Source organism: Bos grunniens, chromosome 24 (genome assembly GCF_055505025.1).
Source record: "Bos grunniens cultivar Pamir isolate PY7600 chromosome 24, Bosgru_T2T1.0, whole genome shotgun sequence".
NCBI lineage: Eukaryota > Metazoa > Chordata > Mammalia > Artiodactyla > Bovidae > Bos > Bos grunniens.
In genome coordinates, this window is record NC_141188.1 from 19453544 (window position 1) to 19477811 (window position 24268).

At 36.6% G+C, this 24268-nt stretch overlaps 1 pseudogene; it reads left to right on the top strand.

Annotated features, from left to right (window-relative positions):
• The first annotated feature begins 306 nt into the window (after positions 1 to 306).
• LOC147345912 (large ribosomal subunit protein eL43 pseudogene) lies at positions 307 to 728 on the top strand (annotated as a pseudogene).
• Positions 729 to 24268: the final 23540 nt, after the last annotated feature.

Below are 24268 nucleotides of genomic sequence, written 5' to 3' on the forward strand. Positions count from 1 at the left end.
TGGCTGTCTGCTCTTGTCCTTCCCCTGCTCCAAATCCCACCACTTAGGAAACAGCTCACTCCATATTTCCTATAGAGACTCCTCCACCACTGACCCAAGGCTGTGGCTTGCCCTATAGTCCTATCCTCTGCTTTCCTCCTTTCAGAAAGGATCTCACACGGTTTCCACTTCCCTAAGAATATTACACTAATTTTAATATGTTTTGGATTCATTTTTATTTTTATTGATCTCTTCAACTATTTCTACAGATGAAGCATGGGGAAGAGATTCTGCAGGATAAACATAGCATGATATATTGAAATGAAAATGCTCTACAGTTCTCTGGGTTCAGACCTGGCAAAATGCATTAAGAAAGTTGGATTATGGGCAAAGACAAGACCTGTTATAATACCTCTCTTGGGAAAATGGTGAAGAAAATTGAAATCAGATAGCACGCCAAATACACTTGCTTCTTCTGTGGCAAAACGAAGATGAAGAGATGAAGTATGGGCATTTGGCACTGTGGTTCCTGCATGAAAACAGTAGCTGGAGGTGCCTGGACCTACAGCACCACTTCTGTAGCACTTTGAAGCCTGCCATCAGAAGACTGAAGGAACTGAAGGACCAGTAGAAGTGCCATCATTTGATAATGTTGCTAGCCTATAATAAATGGGTTAATTTATGTAACAACAAAAAATTCTCCCCAGGCTAAAATGATTTCAATAGGTGACAGTAATAAAAGAGCACACCTGGGAAGTATGGCCCTTGAGAGTTGTTTTTTCTTTTTTTATTCATTTTAATTGGAGGCTAATTACTTTACAATATTGTCCTGGTTTTTGCCATACATTGAGATGCATCAGTCTTGGTTGTACGTGTGTCCCCCATCCTGAACCCCCTCCTACCTTCTTCCCCACCTCATCCCTCTGGGTTGTCCCAGAGCACCAGCTTTGAGTGCCCTGCTTCATGCATCAAACTTGCACTGGTCATCTGTTTTACATATGGTAATATACATGTTTCAATGCTATTCTCTCATATCATCCCACCCTCGCCTTTTCTACATAGTCAAAAAGTCTGTTCTTTATATCTGTGTCTCTTTTGCTGTCTTGTATATAGGGTTGTTGTTACTGTCTTTCTAAATTCCATATATATGTGCTAATATACTGCATTGGTGTTTCTCTTTCTGGATTAAATAATAATACAGTGAGAGACTCTGAAAAGCAAGGGCCAATAAGTGGAATTAAAGCATCAAGGGAATGGAAAGAAAACACTGAGGGGAAAGGAAGAATGGAGAAGGCAGGGAACTTAGACTAGTAGTAATTTTTCTGACCGAAGCCCTTTCTTGTCCCTGAATGTAAAAAAAAAAAAAAAAAAAGTTAGTATGGCAACTTGGCAAAATCTTTGAGTTTTTGTAAATCTATTGACAATTTCACTACATATGAAAATGATGTTCCAGTCTGAGGATGTGGAGATTGATAAATATTGGTTATTCATTAGCAGAAAGACTGGTCAGGAAAAAATGAGATAAATAATCAAAACTTGGACTGTCTGGTCTAAAGAAAGGTGGTATTTCTTGATCCACATCTTTCTCAGCTAGAATTGAATGGACTCTCAGACATTAAAATTTAATTCCCAGATAACAATTAAGAAGTGAATGATGAGTTTTTACTGTCTTCAAGGCGCTAAGTCAGGCACGTTTAAGGATAAAATGAACAAATTGTAGGTCCGGTATATTCAAGAAGCTTATAAAACAAACACAAAACCAAAAGAAGCTTTTAGGCTTGTAGGTAAAAAATAGTTACGTGAATTAAAATATAGAATAAAGATAATAATTTTGATTGATAAAGAGTTTATGCCACTGTAGTTTAGAAAAGACAGAAATGTAATGTCTAAATAACTTAGAAGTGAAACTTTTTGAGAAGAAATACCTTAAATAAAGGTAAAATTCAAGGAAAGCATTGGGTGTATTTGAAGCACAAGAGTTTACTTATTCAAACACAGAACTCTTTAAAGAACACTGTGTGCTAGATTTTAATGCAGTTCAGGACCATTTCATGGAGATTCTGAAATATCAGTCTGAGTACTCCTTGTCCAGTCTCTGGGAAGTTTCCAGTCTAAATCTCGGGATCCTTTTAATGAGGACAGTGAATCTGTGGATCGAATATTGACCCCCTCCTCCACACCTCTACTCTACTTCTGCCCATGCAAGGTGAAGGGTTAAGGTGAGCATCAATCAGCTGATGGATTAATTCTACCCAACAGATATCTGGAGTTCTAACTTTTACTCTGCTAAGGAAAGGGGAGTGAAAGGATGGAAGCAGAAGTTGTCTTCTCAATACTTATGGTGGGAAGAAAGTTCCTAGCATGCAAGTTGTAAGAATGAAAGTTTGGGAGAACATGTTGCCTCTTCAGCAGTGAACTCTAGTGCTACAGTGCATGCAAGAGCTTTGATGGTGAGAGAAAGAGAGAGTACAGTAGCTGGTGGTTGTAGCAGAATAGGATACATATTTTTAAAATATTTTTTATCATATGTTAAAAATAGGCAGGCCAATAAATTAAGAAAAATGGCATAATTGAAGAGCCATGCAAATATTTAGATTTAAAAGAGAGAATTTAAGACTCCATGAGAGAATAAGACCCAATGTCTGCAGCAGTGCATAAACCCTTGTGGCCCCAAGAATGGTACGAGCCCTTGTACTCTTTCTCAGCAAGCCCCACTGCACAATAGATACTTTGCAACATCTCTAAGCACACCCAGGAATCAGTTTCTTCTATGTGCAAAACCTTCAGTCACTCCCACACATCAGCCTTCTCACATGCTTCTGTGAAACTGATCCAAGGACATGGTCTTGGCACCAAAGTTAAATTCACCAGAAACTATGATTTACAATGTAAAATGACTCAAGCCTAAAGTGAAACACTTTTAACTTTTGTCTTTGAAAGCACTTTAAAAATTAAGCCCAATTAACTATATACACATTTTAGGTTTTTTTTAAGTGATAACAAGTATATAAAGATATGTTTGTTAAATATGAACATAATTGGGAACATAATCATCTTCATAGATATGTAAGAATTTTAAAGCAGAAGCTACATTTGTTATATTCTACTAAGGGTCTAGTTCAAGTCCCTCAGACACAAATGAGAAGATTGGGGTCTGGAAAGTAACAGGATATTTGTCAGTTTGTTTGTTTGCCTACTCCCAAGCTCTATAGGATACAATTTTGCACATTGGAGGAGGAAACAAGGCAGAACATACCAGACCAGTTAACTATTTAAGCATTTCTGATCATAATTCCCATGTAGTCTATAAATTTACTATAATTAGAATTGCTTTCTAGAGATAAAAGAAGCATTTCAATAGCATACAACTGTGTGGGAAACTTGTCTACTGCTTAATATTCAAATAAATAAAATGAGATTCATCAAATGCCAAAACGTATGGTCTTGTGAGAACCTTGAGAAACTGTAGCCTCTACTCAGAGTAAATTGTTATTTCAAACTAAATTATGAGTTTTATACATTTTATCCTCCCTGCAACTTTGTGGAGTAGATGGTATTAGTATCTTCAGGTAACAGATGAGGAAACAATGGCCTGAGATGAGGTACTATGTAAACTCATGGATCTAATAGATCATAGAAATGGAACTTGAAGCCAGACTCTTAGATCCCAGAAGTTATACTTTACACCCAAGTGCCACACAGCCTCCAAAATCAATTAAAACCTTGAATGAAAATTCTTGACTGAGGGCCATCTGATGCTGAGAACACAAGAGTTCTGAGGCTGGATAATAAGACAGAAGATGGAGGACTGCAGTCCAAAATAAATGTTTCCTTAATAAAATTCCCAAAGTCTCTCTCTCATCCATCAACCACAGTCATGGAAAAGCTTATCTATAGAGCAGGATGCCATCAGTTCAGTTAGTCCAGGGCTTACTCTGTATCTTCAGTGATAGATGATTCATGTAAACTAGGACAATTCCTGTGAAGGGCAAGCAAACTGCTCAAGAACAGGGTTAGTCAAAGCAGCACAGCCACGACTGAACTTAAAATAAGCAGAGCACAGTTGCCATGGACTGAATGTGACTCCTCCAAATTCATATGTTGAAACTTTAACTCCCAATATGATGATATTAGGATGTGGGTCCTGTAGGTGGCAATGAAATGGCAACCCACTCCAGTACTCTTGCTTGGAAATTTCCATGGATGGAGGAACCTGGTAGGCTACAGTCCATGGGGTTGCAAAGAGTCGGGCATGACTGAGCAACTTCACTTTCTTTCACTTTGAGGTTGAAGCCACCATAACGAGAGTAGCACTCATAAGAAGAAGTGATATCAGAGCTTCCTCTCTTCACTCTGTGAAGATACAGCAAGATGGTGAGCATCATTAGAAGGAAAGAAGGTCCTAATCAGAGCCGGATCTGCTGCCTTCTTGATCTTTGACTTCTCAGCCTCAAGAACTTTGAACATTAAACATATGTCAACTAAGCCATTCAGTGTATGGTATTTTTAACACCAGTCAAGCTGAAAAAGACAGTGGTCTAATTTCCAAGGAGTCAAACAAAATGAACATAGTTGAGGGTTTATTGACGTCATGAAAAAATTGCTTAGGCTCCTCATCTGTAATATATGAATAATTACAGATATCGCAGAATGTTTTATAAAGATTAAATGAGATATAGTTCTTAAAACATTCAACTTATCATCTGCCTGAGGCTGTGCCCAGAGATCTTTTTTGAATTCTTGCCCTCAATGTGTTTTTATTTGTTTGTTTGTTTTTATGTGAGGCTCCCATTCCAGTTTCTTGGATACGTGTTAAGGGCAAAGGGACTTATGGTCACTGAAATCTGAGGATAATATGGGAAGGAATGTGAGCCTGAGTTGGCTTGGCATATCCTAGATGCAGCCTTGGAAAGTCATTTGGCAGGAGGAACTGCAAGTTTTACACTTAGAGAAGCCAAGAAGAAAATAGAGACGGAAGTGAAGGAGTCAATGTTACATGTGACCATATGAGAGGAAGAGGAAAGCTGAGATCACAGGAAATACAGCAGGCAGTAGTTTGTTAAATATGAAAAGTGGCTAATTTTAGTTAGAAACTTTCTTTGGCTGCAACTGCGTTCGTCTGAAACTGGTTGTTGACTCAAAGTCAGACGTCTGTACTGTTAAAATTATTCATGATATGAGAAAAAAAATTGCCCATGTCTCCTGCCTATATACATATGTATGGAGGGATGTAGGTTGTTTTAAGTACAATAGGACAGCCACGGCTAGAGCTTTCCTTGTAGAGATCTGCCATAGCCACCTACTGCTGCGTCATCTTGTAATAACATAACCAGTGAAAAAACAACAACCAAAATACCGACTTGATCTCCCAGGACATTGCTTTAAATGGTAAAGTATAGGAAGGGACTGACTTACAAAGTCTAGTGTCATCCACCCCTCTACATAGGGATTCTTCCTTATTCTAGAAAGTGCTTGTAACAAATAGCATAAGTAGAGGGCAGAGGGCCATGAGGGATCTGCAAGCAGAGGTGTGATTCTGTTGAAAAGCAGGTTGAAGAAAACACTAAGTGGAGAACTTCAGATATCAGAAAAGCTGCCACATACAATATTTAACCTTGTTTTTCCAGAAAGCCTGTAGAGAAGCTCATATACAAGTCAGATATTCTGTCAGCAAAATATATTTATAACAGACTACCCACTCAAGACTGAGTGGGTGTTCAGTATATGGTTAAATATTAAAAAGCAAATTCTGAAAACAGTATGTTTTACAATATTTTGTTTTATCAGAAGTTCCCGATGAAATGTATGTTCTACAAGCCACATGGAATCTTCGAGGGGACTCTTTGCTGTTAGCTAGGTCTCTTTTTTCCTAGGGAATTTATTTTTTCACAGTATCTCGTACATGTGTACTTCCTGTCCTTGTTTGTATAAATGAAAGCGTTTTGTTCAGTGTTAGACATCAACTGGATAGTGATCGGAAGAGCTCTTTTGATTAGTTCTGTAGGTCTATGTTAGCTGCCCCTGGTGATGACTTGGAGGGATGTCTGACATTCTTCCCCACACTAGTCTCCAAAAAGTCTTTGAGTTATGGCAATTAAATATGTCTCTGCTTTCAAAAAAAAAAAAAAAAAGGACTGAGTGGGTGCTATCTGAATGCTAAGTCCCCTGTTATTTGAGATATTCAGTATTCAAATGTCTCCCAGATATGATCTCTTGACATATAAGCTATAGAATAATCCTTTCTTCCAATAAGGAAGCCCACAGTCCAGCATTTTGTAATGTAATGTAATGTGTCTGAAGGATGCCAGTGTTGTCCATGGTCATTGGACATTCTTAAGACCATTCTTCATGAAAGGGAAAACAAAAGCAAATTTAGTCATTGCTAAACTTTGCATGGTGCTACATGTAAAATAACTTCAGTTTTAAGGTCCAAAATAGAATTTCCCTTTTCAGTTTTAATGAAAAAAAAAAGTAAATCCAACCACTACGCCATCAATTTCCTCTTCTTCATTCTCTGAAAGTAATCACTATTCTGGAAATCTCTCTAACACTACCACTATCTATATATAATCATGCATGCTCTTATAGTTTTCCTTCTTATGTGTATTTCCATAAACAATATAGATTATTGTTTCATTTGGTTTAAAAATGTATTTAAACTTTCAACTGAAGTTACTCAATATTATGTTTTTCATGCTTATTCATGTTGAAACAAGTTGATATAAGTTTCCCACATACTCCTTCATTGTAAGAATAATGTTTGATATTCTGCTCTTGTAAGAGTGATAAGCAAAACAACACCCTTCTTCCCAGTCTTACATAGTCTCACAGCATTATGTTTCCATGAATCTCCTTTATTCCAAGACCAGACAGATGTTTTCTGGGGTAAGATACTAGGAAGTGGAATGGATATACCATAAAGTATAGGTAGTTTTGACTGTTTTCAATTTTATCCACATACTCTTCAAAATGGTGGTATCAAATTACACTGCACAGGTATGACAGGACTTAAAATTTATGTGGCTGGACTTGCAATTTGTAGTAATTTATATTCCTAATTTATGTTCACCAACACATATTTGTCTAATTTTGTTTATCTGGAAGGTCAGAAATTTTAAATTTCTTTTGATTTGAACCCCCCTTCTAAGTAGTAGAGTTAAGTATCTTTTTTGTTGCTCTTGTTTGCAGATAGTGTTTTTCTTCGAATTATTTGTTCAAATTTTTATTCAAATAGAACACTTTATTAAGGGTTTGGAACATTTTTCTGTGTTCTAGGTATAGACAGCATCACATCACATCAATTCATTGGATAGTCATAGGAATAATCTGTTATTATTTTAATGGGACAAAGTATCAATATGTTCCTTTTCAATGTATAATTTTCATTTTATTTTAAATATTATCATATATTGATATCATAAAGATGTTCTAGATTTTCTTTTTATTTTAGTTTTTACATTTTGTATTTTAACCCATCTGAACTGAATTAAAGTTTTCAATTGGAAAGTCAGTGTTTACAACCCAGTTAATAACTTATCCACTATTTCCCAACTGTTTAACATTTCCCCACTGACTGGTAATGCCTCCTTTGTGGTATAACTAGTTTCCAATCTATAGGTGGTTATACTTTGGCACTCTCTGTTATTTTCTACTAATTGTCAACCAAACTCTTAATAACTATTGCTTTAGCTTAAGTCTTTGTGGATTAAGCTCCCATTATTTTGTTTTTAATTTTTCAATTGTTTCAATTGTTGTTTGTCCTTTCCATTTATAAATACAGTCTACGATCAGCTTGTCTGATATCACTGGAAGAATATTTCAGAGTGTTAGAAACTGCATGCTACTTGTGGATTAATTTATGGAAAATCTCCATCTTTGTCTTATTAAAATTTTCCAATATTGAACTTGGTATATCTCTCTTATAATATCATATTAATTTATTTTCTTTATTAACCTTTTAATTTTTTTTAATTTTTATATATCTCTTATTTGATTTAATTCTAAGTACTTTATAGAATCCTTTATAGATTATATCTTTTTAGAAACTAAAGTATCTAATCACTACTAACATATAGAAACACCACCATTTTTGGATATTCGTGTAATTTAGTTTGCATAATTATGCTGAAATATCTTATTAGTTATAGCAAATTACTTGTACATTCTCATTCCTTGATTATTGTATGCTAACAATGATAGCATCTATAAATAACGAATATGTTGTTTTGTCATCAATTACTTAAAATTTTTATTTTACAAATAATTCTCTTGTACTGGCTAAGTGATCCATTTAAATAAATAGAAACCTGGCATGTTTCAGTTATTTCCATCAACTCAAAAACCTCTTAATACAAATAATCTTTATTTATTTTCAGTCTGATGACCTACTAATTCCTCAGAGAATTATGTTTAATATCTCCAAATTTAATTTTGGATTTTCCTTATATTTCTGTCAGTCTTTGATCAACATATTTTGAAGCTGTTTTTCAGGATTGTAATATATTTCTTATGACCTGAAAGTCATAAAATTAATAGCCTTTTTTAACCCAACAATGTTGTTTTATTTTACTTTTCTTTTACTATAAAATATTTCAATTAATATTAAGAAAGTTACATGAGATTTACTTTGGCCACTATTTACCAATTTATACCTTTGGATTCTTTTAATTTAAAACTGTTTCTTGCTTACTTATGTTTTACATTTCACTTATATAAATACGTGGGATTTCCTGGTGGGTCAGACTGTAAAGAATCCGCGTGCAGTGCAGGAGACCTGGTTTCGATCCCTGGGTTGGAAAAATCCCCTTGAGAAAGGAATGGTTACCCACTCCATTATTTTGGCCTGGAGAATTCCATGGACAGAAGAAGCTGGCAGGCTACAGTCCATGAGGTCGCAAAGAATCGAACATGACTGAACAACTTTCACTTCACTATATAAACAGCACAAAGAACATTCTTCCCTGGGTTGTGGCAGGCAGGCTCTAGTTTCAACTTAGAAAGGCTCAGCTTTTATTTCTCACTTATCTCAGGCCCATGATATAGTTCCATCTTTCTGTAGGTAGATTAAAATTCAAGATCTGTGCTGCTACTGGCCTTCTTATCTTCACCTTTGTCTCTTAGCTTTGGGGAAGTGATTATTTCTCTTTCTTACAAACTCGGCCATTTGTTGAGGATCTTATGGTCATATTTTATTTCCTTTCACTTTATTGACATGCATGTAGTGGAAGGCTGTCAGCACTATTTTAGTCCACCATTTGCTAGAAACTGACAACTCCAGACCCAGTTCCATTTTCAACTCATTCATTGCCTTTTAAAAGCCTGCTTAAAACTCAACATTCAAAAGCCTAAGATTATGGCATCTGGTCCATCACTTCAAAGCAAATAGATGGGGAAAAAAATGGAAACAGTGGCAGATTTTAGTTTCTTGGACTCTAAAATCACTGTGGGCTATGAGCGCAGCCAGGAAACTAAAGACATTTGCTCCTCGGAAGAAAAGCTATGAAAAACCAGACAGCATATTAAAAAGCAGAGACATCAATTTGCGGACAAAGGTCTGTATAGTCAAAGTAAGATTTTTCAGTAGTCTTATACAGACATGAGACTTGGAGCGTAAAGAAGGCTGAGCACTGAAGAATTGATGCTTTTGAACTATGGTACTGGAGAAGACTCTTGAGAGTCCCTTGGAGACTCAAGGAGATCAAATCAGTCAATCTTAAAGGAAATCAACTCTGAATGTTCATTGGAAGGACTTATGCTGAAACTGAAGCTCCAGAACTCTGGCTGATGTGAAGAGCCGACTCACTGGAAAAGACCCTGATGCTGGGAAAGGTTGAAAGCAAAAGGAGAAGGGGGTAGCAAAGGAAGAGATAGCTAGATAGAAACACCAACTCAATGGACACGAGTCTGAACAAACTCTAGAAAGTAGTGAAGGACAGGGAAGCCTGGCATGCTACAGTCCATGGGATCACAAAGAGTTGAACAGGACTTAGCAATTGAACACAAGAATCTTTTAAATTATACTGACCATATATAATTAGATTTGTTGCCTGAAGATTAGTCATTGGATTAATTATAATATTTTATCTTATATTATATTATTACATATAATATTATATTTAAGGCTATTTTATGTTACAGCATTTTTTATATTTTAAAGCCTTTTTTCTTTTCCATACTGTACTTAATACTGGCAAAGTAGTTATTATCTGTTCTATTTTATGAAAGAAAGTAAGGAAACAAAAAGGTGGACTGACAAGATTCAGAAGGAAAGGCCTAGTTTCGAGATTCTTAGCCATAGATGTCCTCACCAGACAGCATAGCCAACATATTACACTCCACTTCATTTAAGATTGAACCATAAGTCTGTCTATTCCACAAAGCCTGGAGGGCCTGATGCAATGGGGTCGGGGGCTTACCTGGAAGCAAAAAAGAAAAATCTCAGCTCACTGGGATATCCCTCCCACTTTGAAGAAAAGTCATTGCATTTATAGCATAGTTAAAGATGAATATTAACTAAACTTAATTGATGTGAGTTTAGCTATTTGGGATATTGTCAAAGAAAATGCATTTGTAAGGTATATAGACCTAACATAAAGTTTAATCCTGCTTTTAAACCTATTAAAAACTATTTTTTTTCCATTCTAGTCCTTAGCTAGCATTAGAAAATATGTACTGTCAAGAATCAAATGTTTATCATTGGTGGCGCACTTTTAATTTTTTTAAGATTGTAGTTTGAATTATTTCCTGTTTCCACACCAATTTTTGTCTAACAGGAAAGGATCAGTCACTAAGTCATTCCACTCATGCTGAGTACTCACTCTGTTCAGTTTCCTGGGCTAAATTTTGAGGGATATGTAAGATGAACAAAGCTTGATTTCTGCCTTCCAGTAAAATCTATCAACATGTTATATTACAGACATAATATATATATAAACATGTTATCACTTGAGTTTCTGGTTAAAAGTTTGCTTTAGGACAGATAAAGACAAAATATCAGGCATCTATTCAAAAGAATTTATAATACTATCCAGGTGAAAATGAGCAGCTTTCTATGAGAGGTTGTAATTGAACTATTGTTCTCTTTCCTAAAATGATGAGTAAATTGGTGATGCCCTAATATTAAATGAGTTCCTTCTCAAGGATACAGATGATTTTAATCATGGCTTGAGCTAAATTTAAGGTCTTTAAACTCCTGGTACAATACATCTACTAAGATGCTTGCTAATATATTAGAAAAGAATGAAATATATAAATAAATAAAAATTTCTCAGGAAACATGTACATTTGATTTAAGATGATACGATTTAACCATATTTCTGACTTTTCAGCACAGGCAGAAGAATCACCTTAAAATGCCTTTAGTGACAAAATATATAAATCATTGAAATTATACTCTAATTAAATTGGCTTAACAACCAGTATCCATCTTAATTGTGATATGAAGATGATGAGGTACATGGCCTCAATGACAGGTGTGTAACTGAGACTTTTCATCATGTGCTGGAGCTGCACACACCAGACCTGGATATCAGATTGTGTGCTTCTCTTCTCAGCTCCACATTCGATTATATCATGTTGAAATCAGCCATGGTGGGAATATTTACACCATGGAAATCAGTGAAAGCTATGATAGAGATTTGTCTTCTTTATTTATTTAGAACTGCTTGTTAAGCATTTATCAGCATATGACTTAGCTTTCTATCCCTTCAGTAAAAGACAAGATCAGATCAAGTCACCATCCAAGACCAGTAGGACTGTAGTCTGAAGATCTGTTTTCTCAGTCCTGTGGCACTCTGGGCAGACCAAATCACCAGCATAATCAAAAGCAGCAAACAAACATCATCAGAGGTTTCTCCATACCCAGCCAGGGCGAAAATGTAATTAGTAAAAAATGCTAGGCGAGAGCATTGTGTGACCAGAACTATTCAATCAGAAAGTGCTGATTGAACGTATATAAGCACAATCAAAGCCTTTATTTAAATAGGGGTTACAGTCCTAATAAAACACAAAGGGAAGTAGGGGCATAGGCCTCCTCGACAGGTAATGAAAGAAAAAATTAAACTCATCCAATTACATCTGGGGAAAAATCCATTACCTATAACAGAGAGAGGACTGCCCCAGGAAAATTCAGATGCAAAACTAATAATGAAGGCACAGTGTCCTTTCAACAGATTCTAAATGAGCTCTAATTTTCTTATATCCACCATTCCCAAACTATATAAATTTCAACTAAGCAGAAAAAAGTGACATGCTAGCACAATTGTTATTCCAAACAGGCCCAGCTGCTTGCTCACCTTAATTAGACCTAATCCCAAAAGGGAGCCAATCTTTCCTTATTTTCTTCTATGAGCTCACCTGATTTCCCTCCACTTTTCTAATAGATTTTGCTGTAACCTTTCAGCAACTGTCGTTTTAGATACTCTCCCAGGAATCACAATTGTTCCGGTTCTTTTGCCAAACAGAACTTGAGCCTATGAGGCACAGAGAAGGATAAAATTGGGGTGCTGATCTGAGAGATAGGGTGCCTGTAAGGAAATGTTGAACTTAGTCACCTTCCACTGAATCCAGTGTGTTTGCGTATATGTGAGTATATGTGTTGTACATATATATGTGTGTGTTGATATTTGGAATTCTAGAGTGACAGAGTCTGGCGGAGCATTGAGATCATTTTGTCATGCCCTCTATTGACTAGCTTTTTAAAGTGGCTTTAAATAAAATAGTGAAAAATGAATATTAAAGGCTCCATCTGATTCAGAGAGCTGAGGTGGTCTTAAAAGCTGTAAAAGAAGTTAACCCTCCTGAAAATGTATCCTACATAGCAATCCTGCTGCTGTCAGCAAGTGGTAACCTTTTGGGGTCATTAAACTTCATGAGAACTTCACTCATCTCCCCAGACTGCTTTTATGCCTCATGTGATCATTACAAATAAGAAGTGTTCCTTAAACATCTGTAAGAATGATTAGGCTTCAAGGAATAGAAACAAAACCACATTGAATATTAGATGTGGAAAGGGCATGGGATAGCCTCAAAGAGGGGAATTTGTTCAAATTCTCCAGGTTAAAAATCAACCGAGTAAATTCATATTGGAAAACAGGGTAGACCAGATGATATATTTTGTGCTATGAGTAGTACAGGAAGTACAAAATGGAGTCCTACTCTCAAAACAATAGAAATTTTGAGGGAAAAGTTGGGACTAAATATATAATAAGAAACAAAGTACAGGGTAGATGACGTGCTGTCCATTGTTTATTATGTGGTCGAGAGGTTCTGATGTAGAGTAATTCAGGGAAGCAGGATATGCTGGGGGGCTGCAAAGACTACAGGATTCTTCACAGAAGAAGATAAAGTTATTCAAAATTGGAAGGCTGAGGAATATTTGGGAAATCTTTGGAAAGATAATTTGGCAAAGAATTATAAGTTAAATAGATAAAACCTCAAAGTGTATATATTAACAGTGAGTGTTCCAGAAAAGGGGATGAAGTTAACAAAGCTTATTCTGACCATCCAGTCTCCACTGATCTCTTAACTAAAAGCTGATAGTAACTATTGCTCATCTGATTTATATTCTTATATTGCCATTCAAATCTTGAATCTTTATTCAACATTTCATGCATATATATCATGTCTTCCCAAATAGCAGCAAACTCCTGAGGGCAAGAGCAGCATATAATATTCTTTATGTTCTCCACAAATGCATTATGCATTCCCCACATCCCCCAATGCATTAAATAAGTAGAAATATAAATATAAGCTGCATTGAGTAAAGAACAAGCACAAGGAGATAAAGGAAAGAAAGGAAGAGAAAATGCAGAGAAGGGGTGGAAAGGAAGAAAGGAGTGCAGTTGTTCAGTGAATGGTGTCCAATTAGAATGTACAATCAGGACAGAGAAAGGGTTCTTTCTTCTCCCTCTGCAAATGCCCCACCTTCCTTTATCAAATAGTTTGGCAATAGCCTTATCTTTCACCCAATATATTATGAGTTTGCTTGCACACCCTCTATTTTGAATGACCAATGTGACAAATTAGATAAAAATAATTATACACAAAGGGGAAAAGAAAAGCATTAAAAATGAATTTGGCAATGAGAGGCACCTCTTTTCTTTCCCCCTCACTCATATCTTTAGTGGAGACCCTTATATCTACCTCTTTTTTTTGCTGTATTTGTGGAAGGTCTTTATCAAGGAAAACAAAGAAGCTCACAAATTAATCCAGTCAATGCCAGATGCCTCCCAGACAGCTATTTTTACAAGAGCAGAGTCACATTTGGGCAAGCACCTCTATTCTAGTCCCATTAACAAAGATCCTCAAAAACAAAACTACGTGTATTTCACTTTCATGTCTTTTATTTTTTTAATTTTTTTTTCTTCTCCTAGTGTCTCTTTTCTGGGTATCCAGTAATAACACGCCATCAGTGTCACCTCTACAAAGGCAGAATTTCAGTTTGGGCAATTGTAACTATTCCCAGAGTAAGTTGCCAGACAGGCATTCGCTCAAATTAGCTTTACAAAAAAGTTGTCACATCTGTGTATGTGGGCTGTCTTTGGAGTGTAGCAAGTAAGAAAGTGGAGAAATGTATTCTTTCAAAAATCTGCCACAGTAAATTCCTGCCTCTCATTCTCATATTTGTTCACTTTTAAAAAAAAGAAAGGCAGTGTGCACTTACATGGTGGTGGGGAAAAGAGGTGAAAGAACTGAGAGAGAAGGAGGCAGACAGAAAGAGGGAAACTGGTACTTTCCTAAGATTCACACACACACACACACGAATCCTGCTATCTGACAATGCAAAACAACAGCACACATCTTTATTTTCCCCCCACCCCATCTACTCCAGAAGGGTTCCAAAGGCAGATGTAGCTCTCTCAGAAGGAGACACCCACCAGGAAGGAAGGGACGTAGGAGGTAGGAGCAACAGTTGGGCCACTCATGCATATTGATGACATTTGCAACTGAGAGCTTCACGATTTTGAACTAGCAAATGAACATCTAGGACACACACAGCTCCACCGTTTTCAGGATTTTTACAAAGACATAGCAACCTACTGATAATTCATTTCTGATCTCATGTGATTAAAAAAAAGAAAGTAGTACAAAAACTAGGGAAAAAGAAGTCTCAACTGTCAAGGACCATTCAAGTCACTTTCCGGGTCTTCCCAAGCCTGTATATCAATAGACAGTTGGTTCTATGTTAGATACAATAATGGTGGATATGATCCCTGTGTTTAAAATATTTTTAGTTAATCTAGTTAGAGAGATCAAATGCACATGAACTAATACACACCAAACAAGTTATGGATCGATTTATAAATTAGGAAATCTAGATGGATGAGATCATAATCATCCTCCAAAAAGGATTTGCCACATTCCTCACTCTCCCATACTAATGTTTAAACAGCACCAATAAAACTTCCTATCCTTTAATTTCTTTGGATCTGATAGCCCTATCTTGTATGATTTGGTAGACAGGATTATCCAAAATTTTGTAAGAAAACTCATACAGTCAATCGGAGAAGGCAATGGCACCCTACTCCAGTACTCTCGCCTGGAAAATCCCATGGACAGAGGAGCCTGGTGGGCTGCAATCCATGGGGTCGTGAAGAGTCGGATACGACTGAGCAACTTCACTTTGACTTTTCACTTTCATGCACTGGAGAAGGAAATGGCAACCCACTCCAGTGTTCTTGCCTGGAGAATCCCAGGGATGGGGGAGCCTAGTGGGATGCCGTCTATGGGGTCGCACAGAGTCGGACACGACTGAAGCGACTTAGCAGCAGCAGCAGCAACATACACTCAATAATCATTGAATGAGCACCCTTTAAGGCAAAGGCTGTGGAACAAATACTTTGGCGTAGTACCTGATGTGCTGAATGCCATTCTATTTGGCAGGGAGCTGAAATTCTGGAAATTCATGAAATATACAGAAATATGATTTTTTTTTTCCTTTCCTTGCTAGGCTGGAAGGAAAGAATCAGGAAGAAAACCTGGGAAAGTAAGTTGGTATGCCTCACTTCCCCCCACCCCCACCCCAACAACTACAACAAAGTAGTGAAGTGCCTCTCACAATGGTAGAAGAAAAGGACACTCTTGCCAGGACTTGTCTTGATGAAGCTTTGAGTTCTACTGTCCTGGGTATTCTTTGGAAGGAATGATGCTAAAGCTGAAACTCCAGTACTTTGGCCATCTCATGTGAAGAGTTGACTCATTGGAAAAACTCTAATGCTGGGAGGGATTGGGGGCAGAAGGAGAAGGGGATGACAGTGGATGAGATGGCTGGATGGCATCACTGACTCGATGGATGTGAGTTTGAGTGAACTCCGGGAGTTGATGATGGACAGGGAGGCCTGGTGTGCTGCAATTCATGGGATTGCAAAGAGTCAGACATGACTGAGCGACTAAACTGAAATGAACTGATTCTGATTTAATATTATGTCTTAAAAAGCTCTCCTTGACCTGAGACTTTATCATAGTACTCTATTATTCATTTTCATAACACCCTGTATTTTCTCTTTATGATCCCAACTGTAATTAAATAATCAATAAACTAATTATTTGTTAAAAGCCTATGTGGCCATGTGCCCTACAACTTCATTTCCTTCACTCCCCTGTTCTAGCACTAAGCAGAGTGCTCTGAGCATAGTTCTTCCTCTATAAGCACTAATTAAATAGAAAAACTAAAAGGGATCTGTATATAATCAGTTTACAAATTTTTGATAAAGTCATTCTGAGATGCCCTTTAAAATGTGTCACCATTCAATGTTTTTGGAGCCAATTGAACTAGCATTAGGAAAAAGTAAACTTACTCACAAATGGGATGTTCTTAAATATCACAAACTCTTTAAAAACAGGTTCCTAGTTTCTAGAATACAGACCTCTCCAAACAGTCTGTGATCACATGTATTGGTAATTCCACTTCTACAACTGCATTCTTCTACTGAATGATGTGGTTATTGGAAGAAAATTTAGCTTCTTCACTAAATCCCACGTTTACAAAAATGGAAATAAAAATTCTGAGATAATGAGAGTATTTCTCAAAGAGAAAGACCGATAATTGTTGATTACCTACATGTGTCAGGTTGGTTAATGGACAGGTTGAAACCAAAACACAAGTTTGTGGGAGCTAATCAGTTTCTGAGTTCCCAAGCACATGGTATTGTTCCAGTCACTTTAATTTTTTAAGAGCAAATTAGATCAGAAAATAGAGAATTCTTTTGAGATGTCATCACTGACAATTAGCTTTTTGTTTTCCTGAAGTCCTCTCTTGTTTCCTTCTTTTCCACTTTTATCTGATAGTTTAGGTCACCCAGATAAAAAATTGCAGTATTTCATGTAAGGAAGACCGCATGCCAATACATATAAAAATTAGTTTATCAATTTCAAGTAAGCTTTGCCTAACCACAGGGAAATATCAGGTCTTTGTAATATCCTGACATTACTGAATATTTTGATTCAGTCAAAATATTCAATCCATTTTAGAATAAGGAGACAATCAGCAAAAGAAAATCTTAGTTTAGTTGCTCAGTCATGTCCGACTCTTTGCGACCCAGTGGACTGCAGCACGCCAGGCCTCCTTGTTCATCACCAATTCCCAGAGATTGCTCAAACTCAAATCCATAGAGTCAGTGATGCCATCCAACCATCTAATCCTCTGTCATCTCCTCCTCCTCCTGCCTTCAATCCTTCCCAGAATCAGGGTCTTTTGTAATAAGTCAGTTCTTTGCATCAGGTGGTCAAAGCATTGGAGTTTCAGCTTCAGCATCAGTCCTTCTGTTGAATATTGAGGATTGATTTCCTTTAGGATCAACTGGTTTTGAAACTGTTTGCCTCAGATTGGGACTTGAAACCATGTGCTTGAACCCATTCAAAACCCTGCCTTGTACTTGAACCCACATGCCTGGGACTCAGACCCAGCCAAAACCCCACCTGGGAATCAAGCACACATGACTCAGACTCAAACCCTGTCAAAACCCATGGTACCTGGTTTTAGGGCCTATTAAAGCTCAGATTTTTGATGTCTCATTGCAAAAATAATTCAGTGAGAGACAAAGTGATACATAAGAAATGGATTTATTCAGATTCAGAGAGAAGCACACTCCACAGACAGTTTGGGCCATTTCAGAGGGCAAGTGTGGCTGCAAAATGTGCCACAGTTAACTTTTATAGGCTGGGTACTTTCATATGCTAAGGCTATGGTTTTTCCAGTAGTCATGTATGGATGTGAGAATTGGACTGTGAAGAAAGTTGAGCATCGAAGAATTGATGCTTTTGAACTGTGGTATTGGAGAAGACTCTTGAGAGTCCCTTGGACTGCAAGGGGATCCACCCAGTACATTCTAAAAGAGATCAGTCCTGGATGTTCTTTGGAAGGAATGATACTAAAGCTGAAACTCCAGTACTTTGGCTACCTCATGCGAAGAATTGAATCATTGGAAAAGACTCTGATGCTGGAAGGGATTGAGGGCAGGAGAAAAAGGGGATGACAGAGGATGAGATGGCTGGATGGCATCACTGTCTCCATGGACATGAGTTTGAGTGAACTCCGGGAGTTGGTGATGGACAAGGAGGCCTGGTGTGCTGCAATTCATGGTGTTGCAAAGAGTCGGACATGACTGAGCAACTGAACTGAACTGAATTGAACTGAATGAGTGGGAGAATTATTCCAATTATTTTGGGGAAGGGGTGATTTCCAGGATTTGGGCTACTGCCCAGTCCTTTGTCTTTTGACAGTGCCTTAGAACTGTCATGACATCTCTGGGTGTATCATTTTGCTTGCTGGTTGAGGATCAAGGTCTAGTCTTGTCTGCCATCTTGATTCCATTTGATTCTTGTCTCTGCTGTTTAATATGCTGTTTAGGTTTGTCATAGCTTTTCTTCCAAGAGCAAGCATCTTTTAATTTCATGGTTGCAGTCACCATCTGCAGTGATTTTGGAGCTCAAAAAATAAAGTTTGTCACTGTTTCCATTGTTTCCCCATCTATTTGTCATGAAATGATAGGACCGGAAGCCATGATCTTAGGTTGTTTTTTTTTTTTTTTTTTATAATATAAATTTATTTATTTTAATTGAATGTTGAGTTTTAAGCCAGCTTTTTCACTCTCCTCTCTCACTTTCGTCAGCAGTTCTTTTGTTCCTCTTCACTTTCTGCCATAATGGTGGTGTCATCTGCATATCTGAGTTTGTTGATATTTCCCCTGGCAATCTTAATTCCAGCTTGTTCTTCATCCAGCCCAGCATTTTGCATGAGGCACTCTGCATATAAGTTAAATAAGCAGGGTGACAATATACAATCTTGACGTACTCCTTTCCTAATTATGATGTGGCATGCTGGTGTAAGTCTTTTTGAAGGAGCTTGCCTTTACCACCATAACCCCTAACATATAGCCATTACCCCTACCATAGTTTGGCCAAACTACAGGAAGGGAACACAGCCCCACCCATCAACAGGAAATTGGATTAAAGATTGACTGAGCATGGCCTGGACCATCAGGGCATGATCCAAACTCCCCCACAGCTAGTCCCTCCAATTAAGAAGTTTTCACAAGCCTCTTATCCTTATCCATCAGAGTGCAGACAGAATGAAAACCACAATTACAGAAAACTAACCAAACTTATCACATGGATCACAGCCTTGTCTAACTCAGTGCATCTATGAGCCATGCCTTGTAGTGCCACCCAAGATGGACAGGTTATGCTGGAGAGTTCTGACAAACATGATCCACTGGAGAAGGGACTGTCAAACCACTTCAGTATTTTTCCCTCGAGAACCCCATGAACAGTATGAAAAGGCAAACAGAAAATCTACTTGCAAGTTATAATTGGTTTATATTTAGCTGTATACATTTTATTTTTACTTTAAAATTATTTTTAAAGATGGACTTTTATGATCTTAGATAAATCCTTTATTTTGAGAAGCCATTAATTTTAGGCTACAGGTCTCATATTTTAATGCAAAAAATAACTTTTGAAAAGACAGAGCTAGTTTCTTACATTCAGTATTGCATTCAATACTCTGAGGACAGATCATGGAATGCACCATATTTGAAATGTTCAAACATCATGTAAAAGTATTTGATGTGATTTATTAACTTTTGTTACAAAGCTGCTAATAATTTACGAAACAGCCACTCCATCAAGTCAACAAATACCTGAATGTGCATTAGGTACACTGTGCCTATAGTCTCTTTGCTTGAACTGCAAGGATGCTTACAACCAAACCTGACAATCTTCTACACAAATATTACTAGGACATTGTGCATATGTATTTCCCACTTATTTCAACTATCTTATTTATTTGTATTTATTTAAACTTCTCAATTTTTGTTAGCTGCCTCAGATCCTTAGTATAACTAGGTTAATATCCTTTTTTTGTTGTTGTTATATAAAATTAGTGACTCAGATTTTCCCGAGCCAATCTCAGTAAAATATTCCACCCCATTTTCCTTTACAGGGTAAAAAAAAAAATATATATATATATATATATATATATATATATATATATATATATTTATGGCAGGCCACTATTTTATAAATAATTAAATGAATCATGACAGTACGTGTTAAAATTTACATTCGTTTCTCTATATCAAAAGTCACAAAAGACATGGAATTACTTATAGGCCAAAACCAAGATCTGACTTTTTCATACAACTGAGACCCTGCGAGAGTGCCCTGTGTACGTTCATTGCAAGCAGAAGCCCTGCTACCTGATGCTGGATCTGAAGTCCTTTTATGTGCATTTTGGGATTCTCCTGCCATGAGAGATGCAGAGCCTAAACATGTCTGCTCCACCCAGAGAATACCTGCTGAACCAGTTACCTATACAGGAGACAGGAGAGTTATTTTTAATTTCATCCAATATATGCAAGTCACTATGACTCTAGCTCTTAGTGTTTATATGTTTGGGGGAATTTTCATGTAACTAGATTGACAAATTATGAAAAACAAATCTGTACCCAGATCACACATATTGGGATCCTAAGAACATTGTCATTTCATTGTTCGTAAAATCCCAAAGATAGACACATTTTTACCCTGCCTATTCTGGAGAAAATATAGTTTTCTAGAAGATAAAAGCAATAACATAGCAGGACAGAAAACAGAGATGGGGACAGAAATGAAGGGATACACATATACTTACCTCCTCTATACTAACCGGCAAAGGAATAATTGGGTCTTTTTCTTTTTTTCCTACTTAAAAGAAAATATAAGCACAAAATACAGTGGGCAGGATATTCAGATGATCCAAGAAAACTTGAAGAAAGTCCAATGTTTCCCTTTAATATTATTTATATTGTGCTTATGGAGTTTTTATTCTTTTCATCTTTGTTTTAGTGATTATAGGTTTTGTTTTGTTGTTCTTTGGTTGTGAGCTTGTGTGTGTATATGCGTGTGTGTGTATAACTTTCCACAGAATGTGGTCTTAAGTTCCAGTAGAAGACAGGCCCATTTGATAAAGTTTACAAATATAGAGAAAATGATTTAATCAAAATGTCAAAAAATTAAGAAAACAAATCAGCCAATAAACTATCTATAAAGAGGAAAAGAGTATTAAGTCAATTTTAATTAACTATTGCTCTCTGTTTCCTTAAACACATTTTTGGTAAACAAGCTAACTAAATATGGGAGGGAAATAACCATTTTTGTGCCGTCTGCCGTTTGAAGAAGGAGCTCTGCAGTTCTCAATTTGTGTAAATTTCCAAACTGCACTATTAGGTGCAGCATTAAGCCAAGACAACAATATGTCCAATGCACCCAAGATGAAATGCATTAGAAATCCATAAAAACAGCACAGTGTCAATTTTGTTTAAATTATCGCCCTTCAGCATCCAAAGTATCAGCTGTACTTAGTAGCAGAAAATAGGGTAAGATTTTATTTCCCTGTGACTCAATGCAACTTTTATTTTGTACTATGTTCTCACATTTCAAGTAAATTGTGTTAGCCATAGGGGGAAATTTCTGAGAATCAAAGAGAAATGTATGTTTCATAATCATTACTGGAGAATGGAAGAAAGCATTATAAAGTTGAAGAACCCTGTGTTGTCTGAGAGTTCATAAAATCAGGGTTCTAATTCTATTCTCTAATAAATTAAGTACTGGGATGGCTTTGAGCAAATCTCTTCACTCCTTGAAGGCATCAGAATCCTCATTTTCTATTTTTAAAAATGGGGGAGGTAAATTAGTTATTGCATGAGAACTTTCAGTCTGATCATTTATGATCTAAATATTAACCGGGAGGAGGAGGAGAAAATATTTCTGGAAATTATTATAATTATTATTATTTTCACTCTCCTCACCCACAAATGATTTCTAACAAACATAACAATTTAGAAGATCGTTTACATTATTTATGATATTTTGCTGTGATTTTTCCTCACATTGTAAAATATACATGTTTTGGGAACTGCCATTTAACCTTATTTCATCTTTTATACTGTGATGCATTAACAATTACAGCACATACTGATGCAACTAATTAAATAAAAGTAAACTTGTATAAGGTTTCATTATTAATATAATTGATTTGTAACACAGTAATACAGCCATTTCTATTATTCTGTTCACAAATTAACTTAAAATATTTCTTATTTTTATTGCATTCTTTACAGATAATTTTTCACTTCTGGGAAAAAATAATCTCACATTTCTTAGAGAAATATTTTAAATTAATGCATTTAGGATATTCATTGTTTCTGTTGTGCTTAAATATTTAATCAAAAAAGAATAATTTATGTTGTCTAATTGCGTTTTCTAAGATCAATTATATGAAATTAAGACTGGAAACAGACTGGAAATAAACTCCAGAGCCCTCCCAGAATGGGTCCCTGGATTCAAACAGTACCCAGAAGAAACTTTGGCTGGAGGGTGGGCTATACTAACTGGCAGATCGAAGAGTTGTATGAGTTAGTAGGATGAGCACTGGCTGGAGACCCTCAGCTAAGGAAGTCGGGTATGCGTTTCCATCCAATGATTGTATACAGGAGGGAGACAAGGCAGGTGGAGCAGCTACCCTCGCTGAAGTTCATGACCACGGACAACCCAATGTCCCCACCAGCCATCATGAGCATTCACGCCTAAGGTCATCAGAAAATACGGGAAAATGTGTGAGGGGCCAAGGGGACTCTCGAGGTAGTGTACATAAAGACAATAAAATTCTGAAATTCAGGCTTTTCCTTGATATTGCTTCTTTGTATAATCTTGGGAAAGCCACTGATTTAAAGCTAAGTATAAACTTAGAATGTTACTTGTTTAATTTTCAAATAGGAAAATGGTAGTACTAGATGCTCAGTTGTGTCTGACTCTTTGTGACTCCATGGACTATAACCTGCTAAGCTTCTCTGTCCATGGAGTTCTCCAGGCAAGAATACTGGAGTGGGTAGCCATTCCTTTCTCCAGGGGATCTTCTGGACCTAAGGATGAAACCTGAGTCTTCCGCATTGTAGGCTGACTCTTTTAGCATCTTAGCTTCCAGGGAAGCCTAGAAAATGGTAAGTACTCAATAAATATTTGATGAATTAATGAAGTTCAATTTATCTCTTCTTCATGTATGAAAAACAAATGCAATCTCATTTTGTTGTTGTTGTTGTTTTATTCACTGTTCTCTAGTAAGCATTTCTAGGACTCAACTGTGATTCTTGCAAACAGGGCCAGAGGAAAAATCTCAGTGAAGGAAACCCTAGTGTTTTTTAATATCAGTCCCCAAAACCTGATCTATTATATATGATTAGAATGAACCTTAGTTGTAGAAATAACCAAACCTGAGCGAATGTTTAAATGAACCCTTTATTACAAGGATAGAGCTTTTCTATAAGTGGGCATTGCTTGTTCAAACCATCTTAGAAGATGAAGGATAATCATTTCATTTTCAAATTTTGTTTGTGCAGGCTGTCATAAAAAAAGCTTTGTATGTGTGTGTGAAATTTGTACTTATAGAAGTTCTAGTACTATTAGAATTTTTAAGTAGTGTTTTCCCACCTCTTTAGTTAGCAATTCTATCACTCTATTTATTGAAAAAACAAATTATGCATATGACTTTGCAAGCTCTTTAGTGGAGAATTTCAAAAATGATCTTAAATGAAAAAGATAGTCTTTTTGTTTTTTCCCTTGGAAGTCAAATATTGTAGGAAAATATGGAATGCAAGACTAGAACACACATAAAGGTTAATGAAATGGTAAGCCATAGCAATGTCAGGTACTGATTATGTCATAAGACAGTAAATAATTAATTAATAAATTCATAGTTTTGACAACAAGTACTATACAGGTCATGGGAAGATGAGATCACTGTGGGCTGAAATGA